We start from the raw sequence: 9,719 nt of genomic DNA on the forward strand, positions 1-9,719 counted from the left end.
GCTCTTTAAAGTCAAATATTTAACATTTCAATTATCAAAGAAAAAACAAAGGATTTGGGATGCCACAATGAATTTAGACATGGTTAAATACAGAAAAAGCGTGTGTGCGAGCAAAATGAATGCACAGAATGAAACAAAATAAATATGAGAAATAAGAAAACAATGGAAAAAGAAAGTAAAGAAGAAAAGAAAGCAAATGGACACACAATAGGGGAAAAGCTGTCTCCTGCAGATTAGCACAGTAGAAGAAGGAGAAGAGAAGTTAGAGAAAAAGACATACAGATTATGAGAGGATGATGAAGAGATAGAAGGAAAATAATGGAGGTATTTGGCAAAATTAGAAAGCTGTTCAGTCAACTGTGGTACAAAAAGGATTTTAGGCATATGAGAAAGGGGAAAAAATATGAAGAGAATGAAAAGCTTGCACAAAGGGGCCAGAGAGGGGAGACCTCACTAACAACAACGAAACTACGGCTGATAATTCAGATGAAATTGTGTTACCCTTATAGAATCTTTTTTTGAATGTTTAAGTTACCATTGTTTCAGTGATTTCTCAACCTGACAAACTGAAGCTAATCAAGTTTCAATATATGCAATGCTTATGTTAATAAATGCAATACTTTATAAAAACTACATTCCCCTTAATCTGCTGTATACAAATGCATATCGTATACAATGCACATGTAACTTACATGGGAAAATTTTTTTTTTTTGGTCCAGGAACAAATTATAATTATTATAATAATTATAATAATACAAATATATATACTACCGTTCAAGATTTGGAATTTAATGCTTTTATTTCACTGCATTTATTTGATCTAAACTACAGTAAAAACTGAAATATTATGAAATATTGTTAGAATTTAAACTGTTCTAATTTATAACTAATATATAACTAATATATAAATTTATATTTAAAAAGTGAATTTTCAGCATCATCACTCCAGTCTTCAGTGTCATATGATCCTTCAGAAATCATTCTAATATGCTGATTTTGTGCTCAAGAAACATTTATCATTATTATCAATAGTGAAAACAGTTCTACTGCTTAATATTTTTGAGGAAACTGTGATATATTTTTTCGGGATTCTTTGAAGAGTAGAAAACTCAAAACAGCATTTATTTGAAATATTTTGAATCCTTATAAATGCCTTTATGCAAATGTATTTATAATACAAAAAATTATTAACTATAGCATTAACCTGACTATGATTACATTTTCAAATAGCTAATAATAATTTGTTTTCTTATTTTAATCAATACATATTTATATAGAATGTCCAATACAACACATTGTACAAGATTTACCAGTCTGTAATCACTACACAAGCTTGCAAATAAACACAACAAAATTAAATATTATTTTGTAGTTGCATGTAAATAATGTTTGTGTTTCCCTGTGTGGACACTGTAATCAAACAGATTTACATATTTGTTCAAATTGGTTGTGCTTGTAACAGGTTTATATAGTTTCCATGTCATTTGCAATAAAAGGGCTTTGCCGTGAAGGAAGATTTTCATAGCCTGACACACACACACACACACACACACACAAGCTTAAGCACCGTCATTGTCATTATCACCACAGCCATTTCACCTCTAACAAATGCAAACACTTGCCACAGCACTAACAAATGTAATTGTGTTTCATCTGTCTGCGTTGATCTCTGTCTCACCCTTTCACCCCTCTTACTATATCTTAACTCCACCTCTCTTTTAAATATGCTAATCATTTTACTGTTTCAAATGATCACATTTTATAGAGCTAAATGTCAGGAGGATTCCTACTTTGTGCAGTAAAATTTAATTCCTTAGTATTGTTATAGCTTGCGTTAATGACACTATGCCATCTAAGAGATAGGGAATATGGTATAAGATATTAATATTTCTTTAAAAGCCGTTTTTGTCATAATAAAGGGGAATAGTTTCTGTAGCTCAACTGCTAGCAACACAAAGGTCATGGGTTCAATGCCCTGGGCAAGCGCAGACTACACTTTCTATGCGATTTTAGTTACTTTTGATAACACAAATGTAAATTGTTGCTTTACAAAGCCATTAATTGAATTTACAATTGAATACTGAAATGGTCAAATAGATTTATATTTCTCTCAGCTCTGAGAACATGCACAGCATCAACTGTGTGAGAGTTAGGAATTCTGAAACACTGTATGATTTGTGACAACACTACATTTTTTAAAATGTTCTTTTTATGATATTATTTAGAGACAGTGTTCAAATTCCATTCCAAACGGTGAATGCATTTCACACCACAAAGTATAAAATCTGATTAAATGAATCATGCTTTGTATTTTAAAAAAAGAAAATATATTACCTTCTTATACTCTTTTCAGCACAATGTAAAATGGGATAATTGTAAATGTTATTAAATAATTATTAATCATGGTAATACAGCCAAAAGTACAAAATGTATTTCAGAAAGCACCACATTCAGGACTGATTTTACAGTCCTTGAGTATATGTGTCCTGTAGTCCTATCCAGTGCATTAAACATATGGTCAGAAATGAGTAAGTGTCAAGAGAGCACAGTGACCTTTGACTTCTCCTGAGGTAAGAGTACATAATGTACACCCCTGCCCACCCACTTCACTCCCATGATGTATCTGAACCAATGACCCCACATGAGAATTACTGTGTGAATGTACCGCATTTACCAGAAAACCACTGACAAACAACAGACAAACATATTTGCAAACTTTTGAAATGTACTTTTACATGTTGTGTCCGTGACTAACCATTCAAAATTTGCCATTGTTGAATATCTGTGGTGAAACAAACATTCAGAAAAAACCCTTGAGAAATAAGGAAGAAAGGAATAGGCATAATAAAGGCATTTGTGGAAAACCTCTCTCTCTATTTGTTATGTTGTTTTATTTAATCTTATAATTATTATTATATATTTTTTTAATATTTTCTTGACTATTTATGTATACCATATTTTCAGGGTACTGTAAGAAAATTAAACGCTTTGGTGTGGGGCGAGAATAAAGCAGCGCATTGAATTATCTCAACAGAACATTTTTTGATTATGTTTTATGACAGCCTGTAGCATTATAAACTGCAAAACTTATGACTAATGGGCTTAGTGTTTATCAGTGGGTGATAGTCATTAAAAAGATGATGGTAAGTTCAATAAATGTACAATTTCCTTACACCATGTCAAGCGATTCCACGCCGCTCTGTTAAACAGTCAGTGAATTCAGTTAAAGCAAAAGGTTTTTAATTCAAATAATGCAGATGTGTTAATACACATAATGGTTTTGTTCAGGTACGGCATATATCAAATCATTACTATTTAATGTGTATGAAACTAAATTAGTTTTCGATAGAAATGTCTGGTTCATATACACTGGTACTGAAATGTTTAGCTCTCCATGTGTAGTAACCACTGGGTGTGTTTTTAAAGGGTGTATATGACGTAAATTGAACAACAAAATGATTATTTTTTTACATAAATATTTATTAAATGTTGTGATTAGTTAAAAAAAAAACTATTTTTAATTACAACAAAGTAACTCAGTTTAACTGAAACAGGTACTTGTGTAATTTCAGTAAAAGATGAATTAATAAAGTCAACAACACTATTTTTGTGACCTCTGCAATTAATGGTTTCAAAAATGGGTTTATGAGTACTGTATTTATCAAAAGTAGAACACATTAATAGAAAAGACATGTGTCACTAGAGCCCAGTCAAGGAAAGCATGTTATCTATCTTCTCATGTACAATGTTTTGTGTATGTTTGTTTGTGTGTGTGTGTTGAAGTAAAAGAAGTTAATAGAAGACGTATAGCAATTTTATTAGCTTTTTTCATTCCCATTCTCTCCTCTCACGGTGTCTCTCATTTCCTGTCTCTTTTTCCTTTCCTCCTTCCTTAACACACACACACACACACACACACATTTAAATTGAGCTTTTTTTTTTAATATAGACCTAATTATAAATACAACCTTACACTAACAGAAAACATTTTTACAGTTTAAAAGAAAACTATTTTCATGAAAAAAATGACACAGAGTGTAAAGGAGTTGTACACACTCTAGTCATACTATATGAATAAATGCAATGCAAAGTACAGTACATAAGTGAATCTTGACAATCAATTATTTTTTAGACCGTTTTAAAGCTTTAAAGACACAGTTGCACTATACAGTATCTCACTGATCGCCTTTGTTCAAAATGCTTATTGATATTTAAATGACCTGAATCGCTGAGAGATTATGCTATTTGTCTTAAACTTTGATATAAAATGATCATAGTTATATGCTACAAAAAGTGGTTTTAATATATACAAAATATCCCTACAGATTGTGAATTAATGTCGAGTACAGAAGGTGCTGTTGAAAGAGCTTTGTACATGAAAATCAATTTCTCTATAATTTCATACCATTCCATTTAAAACCCCACCGTTAATTATAATATATTTTTTAAAGCTAACAATGGGGGACATAAATTTATATAGGGGTATGACATAGGTATTACAAGGAGAAGGTGACTTTTCAGGACATTACCCCATGTCCCCACTCTTCAAAACGCTTATAAATCACACAGAACGGAGTGTATTGAAAATCTGAAATAGCACAAAGTTTCCTGTAAGTGGTAGGTTTAGGTGTAGGGTTGGTGTAGGGCAATAGCACATACAGTTTGTACAGTATAAAAACCATTACGCCTATGGGATGTCCCCACTTTTCACAAAAACAAACGTGTGTGTGTGTGTGATAATTACTCATAATTGTGGCAAATGCAGGTCTATACTGTCCCATTTTGTTTAATCTTTGTTCTGTTATCTAACATGCGTTAACATCACAATTCAAATTAGAATTCAGATGGAAAATGTATGTTTCTACTTCAGTTTTTTTGTCCTGTAAGTTACAACACTCTCCCATCTCCCCTAAAGATCATCGTAGTCTTAAAGAATAGTAATAATAATAAAAAAAAATTCTGTATTCTGATTTAATGTTTCAACATATGCAATGCACCCTTTGTAATACTGCTGTTCTGAAGTTATAAAATGAAATCCTACAAACTAAAGTTGACTTAAGTGCTCCCTTTTAAGCTATTGGCCCAAGATTAACAGCTTTTCATATGGCAGCATAACACAGACCAAATACAAATATAAAAACTCAGAGTTTTTTTTTTTTTTTAGCATTGAAGGATCAAGAGAAAGCATTGTGAGGGAAAGACCTCCATTAGGCCACCGTCAAAGCATCAAGATTGAAAGCCGAGACAAACTAAAGCACAGCATTGCAACTATATGGTAAACATCACCCTTGTGACATCTGCAGGATAACGGTGCATTAAGACCTGTTGCTATGGATACAAAAGCAGGTCTACATTACACTTGAGAAATATCCTGATGCATTAACTGTCACAGGTTGCAGGCCACATTTAACCGTTATACAGGTCAAAAGTTTAACTATTACTGGCCTCGCAATTGGTCATGTGTGTTGTATATAAGAAAGATGTGTGATGCTCTGACCTCTCTGCATTGTATGTAATATGGCCTCTACCATTTCATTTTACACCTACATATACTGCAATAAATATACTTAGATGTTATTGACTGTAAGTCTAAGCTACACACATCCCTCATGTAACTCTGGTCTGTCTACTCACATAACAATTAATGAAACTCAAATCAATAGTTCAACACGCATTTATTTATTTGGTATGTAGTCAGTCTTTGGTGTCACATGATCCTTAAGAAATCATTCTTACATGCTGATCTGGTGCTCAAGAAACTTTTTTTTTTTTTTTTTTTTTTATTATTATCAATGTTAAAAAAGTTGTGCTGCTTTTTGTAAAAATTGAAATGCAGTTTTTCCAAGTTCTTTGATTAATAGAAAGCTAAAAATAATAGATTGGAAAATTGGAACATTTAATTTTGTACATAATACACTTTAATTGTGCGGAAGCAGTGCTGAAGTCCAAAAGAAGAAAAAGATATACTGAAGTATATTTGATTGTGCTAAAGTGGTGGTTTTGCAAGTATACTTCAAGTACACTTTAAATATCTTGCATTTAAAGACAGATATTATTAAAAGATCATAAAATCCTCATCAATAGTGACATTAAAACATATTTTAGGCTTAATATTAAGAAATGTGCATTGTGCACAAGTAATACTCCAAATAAAGTTTAATTATGATGTTTATATCAGTAAGTCTGAAGCTATATGCCAGTAAATATGTCAATAGATCTGTACTATACTTAGTATGAAATAAATATATTTTAAATATATTACTTTTTACTGGGGTAAGAACAAGATCAAGAGATTAAACAGCACCCAGACAAAAACCTCATTCTGAGCAGGTGAAAAAAAAATTACAACAAATCCATAATTTGTTTGGTATGATTTTTAATTATACCAGATATGACAAACTTGATGGCTTATTTCAGTGTAAATGTGATATCACTATAGAGACTCGTGACTATTGCACTCTTTATCTCTCGCTCTCTCATTGTCTTTCACTCACTCTGTCATGCCATTCAAATTAAACAGGATATGATTCAGTAACAGTCATATTATTGTTCCAAGCAACGGCAAGTGACTCTTACAAGTGACACTGAAGTCTTTGCCTCGTTTATGATCAGCCTCCACACATTTAAACCCTTTCATACTGTCATCTTATTTGAAATGTTAAAACAGCTCATAATCAATATATCACATATTTACTATATTCAAATCATCATTAAAATAAACAGAGCACACGCTTATTATTGTTTTACTATTAAATTCTGTTCTCCACCGTGCTACTTCTCGGTTTCATTCTGACACTTTTCATAAGAAACACCCTGCACTATGTGGTATTGCTATGGAAATTTCCTCAGAAAGAAACGCACATTGAGGGGACACAGACCTACGTGTGGAGAGGATTAGAAACAGCGCCGACTGCGAACAAGTCCTGGATAAAAAGCCACTCAGCCATGATAAGCTTAACTTTGAATTATGAGGGCTGGCAAAACTCAGTCCTCAGTCCCATATACACTCGTTCTAAACCGAGATACTGAAAGAAAGTGACTATAAGAAGGGTGTGGAGAGAGTTTTATATAAGGGAAAGGAGTCACTAAAGAGTTTATTAACATTTACATGGCTTTTATTGGCAGTAAATGTATGTTCATCCACATATTTTCATTTCATGAGCAACCAAGAGGACAAATAAGGCACAAAAACTTTACTTTCAGAAGAAGGGTGAAAAGTTTAGCCATACATTTTACATTTATACTATATCATTAGTTCATGTATTTCATTTGAATCAAAGTCCCAGGTTTGACCTAAGGCCCCAAATAATTTGCTCCAAAATTGAAAATTGTTATATTAGCATAGCAAGCTATCATTATCTAAATGTTCAACCAATATTTACCCAACTTTAGAGTTTTGATGAACTTTTAGTGCTAATAATAACCCCTCTAAAGGGAACCTTAAAAAAATAAGACTGAAGTTGGAAGCTGAATGACAAGATAAACCACAAGTTAACTACACGAGTCTGCTGGGAAACATATATAATGGGTTTGAGAAAAATACTTTGTTTAGAGGAGGGGAAGAAAACTTTCATCCATGTTCTGCATGGACATGTCTAATTCTCTGAAAAATGCCAGAGATTAAATGAGATTGAGAGAATCCTATGGTGTGACATCCGACTTGGGTTTGAGAAGCTAAAAGGTGATAAAGAGTGATAGAGGTGTAGGGTTGGGAACCAAGAATCACTTCAATAAAATAACAGAACCAAATGATTTTCAAGACATTCAATTATATTAATACGTCCCTGGAATTATTCCATTTCCATTTAGCACAAGAAAATGGCTCGTTTTAGTGAATCAAAAACATACAGTGCAACCAGTAAAGTTATATTCTGAAGTAATAGACTCACATGATCCAGTTCTTTTCAATTAATGAAAAACAGAGTACCACCAGTAAAGTCCAAATCTCAAGTAAAGGACTCTCTTCACGACAAATGAAGAAAAAGGGTTTCTTTCTTTCGTGTGAATCAGACACGTACAGCGTGAACAGTAAAGTACGATTCTCGAAGGAAATGCTCTATGAGCCACAGACAGGGCTAGGTATCATTCAAAAATTTTGGATTTGATACCAATACTGATGCTGGTTCCTGAACAATCCTTTTTTTCTGTACCAATTTTATGAAATCTGTTTTAACAAGATTACATTACACCACAAAAAATATTTGGTTTTGTTTTTTTTCAGCTTGTTGATGTTTTTTACAGAGTTAAAAAGACTCCTCTCCTGAACCACTAAGGAACAAAAAAGCAAAGGAACAAAATGTATCCAACACAATAAATCAGTGCAAATAGTTTTAAGAAAAGTTCAAATAGTTTTTAGTTTCCACATCTTTTAGGCTTCGTTCACATGAGTGTGTTTTTGAGGCTTCGTTCACATGAGTGTGTTTTTGTTTTAAAATGCATAGCTCAGACAGAATCATCATTTCTATTCATTTTTTTGTTTACATGAGAAATTCTAAGCAGGTGTAGTATATCCCATATATATTGTCTTATGTAGCATGATGCCACAGTGTGCATGAATGGTCATGTAATGCGTTTTCCTTGATCCAGACACATCAAGCATGCTGCATGTTTACTGGCTCACTGAGATTAACCCCAATTTGGTACCAAATGACAAGACATTTTTCAATACTCGATGGTATCAAGGCAATTCGGTCGGTGCCTAAAGAGTTTCGAACTAGATACCCAGCCTTAGCGAAAGAGAAAAGATGTGAGTACGTATTATGTTATTTGTTGTTTTATATTTATTATAGAAATGTTCACATCATTTGGCATCAGAATTGACCCTTCGCAGGGAGTCTGATTGACAGGCGATCTGACCAATCATAGCATCTAATCTGCAATTTTTGTCTGACAAACAAACATGAGACATGAGAGCAGATTAACATTGGTGGACTTTTGGAAAATTGTTGCGTTTTGATGTCTTTCCACTGTTGAAACAAAATACCTTCTGATGTTCATTCATGTTCATTTCATGCATTAACTAGTAAATAATTTTTTTTTAAAAAGATCGTTTCACCTCACATGATGCTTGAACCGAGGTGCTACAGCAATCTGGCACAACACATTAAAGAGGCGTCAAACAGTATTGTTTGAATTTGTTTAAAAAAAAAAAGACAAAATTTGAAAGCTGAGACTAGGGGTGTGTGATACCGCCAAAACATAATATCTTGATATTTTCAAGATAATTAGATGATATTTTGCTGAGTGAGAAAAAAACAGCACTCTTTGTGTGATATTGATTGAACTATATGAAATTATATAAATATATACATTTTCTGTCCCCATATCTTGAATTTTGTGATCATTCTAAATGCATTTTGTTAGACTGAATTATGCAGTGAAAGAACGCACTCTAAATGTGCACTCGCACTAGTCTAGCCTTCACGTGCGTGTGCTCTGTAGGAAAGTTTTGAATGGTTTTTGCAAAATACTGCGATGTATTTTTCACTGTGTGAGAACATGTGTGCGAGAGCAGCATGGCTTGTCGGACATAGCAACAGTAACAAAGTGGGGCGGATCTTTGAGAAGAGTCAACTGCATTTCTGTCTTCCAGAAAATTAAAAAGATCCATTAACGGAACCAGAATCATTACGAGGAATAAGAATCAGAACCAGAATCATTCAGTTCCTTATAGAGGTATGACTGGCTCTGGAGATGTTGGAAAACAATGTGTGAAGAC

At 32.9% G+C, this 9,719-nt stretch overlaps 1 protein-coding gene across 17 annotated transcripts in view; it reads right to left on the reverse strand.

Annotated features, from left to right (window-relative positions):
• The window catches only part of LOC131540336 (uncharacterized), an 86,462-nt gene that overhangs the window by 18,476 nt on the left and 58,267 nt on the right, over positions 1-9,719 (reverse strand). For 9 of the 17 annotated variants that reach the window (XR_009271250.1, XR_009271251.1, XR_009271252.1 and 6 more), the window contains one exon: positions 4,487-9,719. This exon is cut by the window's right edge. The exons of the other annotated variants lie outside the window; for them this stretch is intronic. The gene's annotated coding sequence lies outside the window, so the exon portion shown is untranslated. Of the gene's footprint in view, positions 1-4,486 lie in introns of those variants that run through there. 17 annotated transcript variants of the gene reach the window in all.

The sequence above is a fragment of the Onychostoma macrolepis genome, chromosome 05, assembly GCF_012432095.1.
Source record: "Onychostoma macrolepis isolate SWU-2019 chromosome 05, ASM1243209v1, whole genome shotgun sequence".
Taxonomy (NCBI): Eukaryota; Metazoa; Chordata; class Actinopteri; order Cypriniformes; family Cyprinidae; genus Onychostoma; species Onychostoma macrolepis.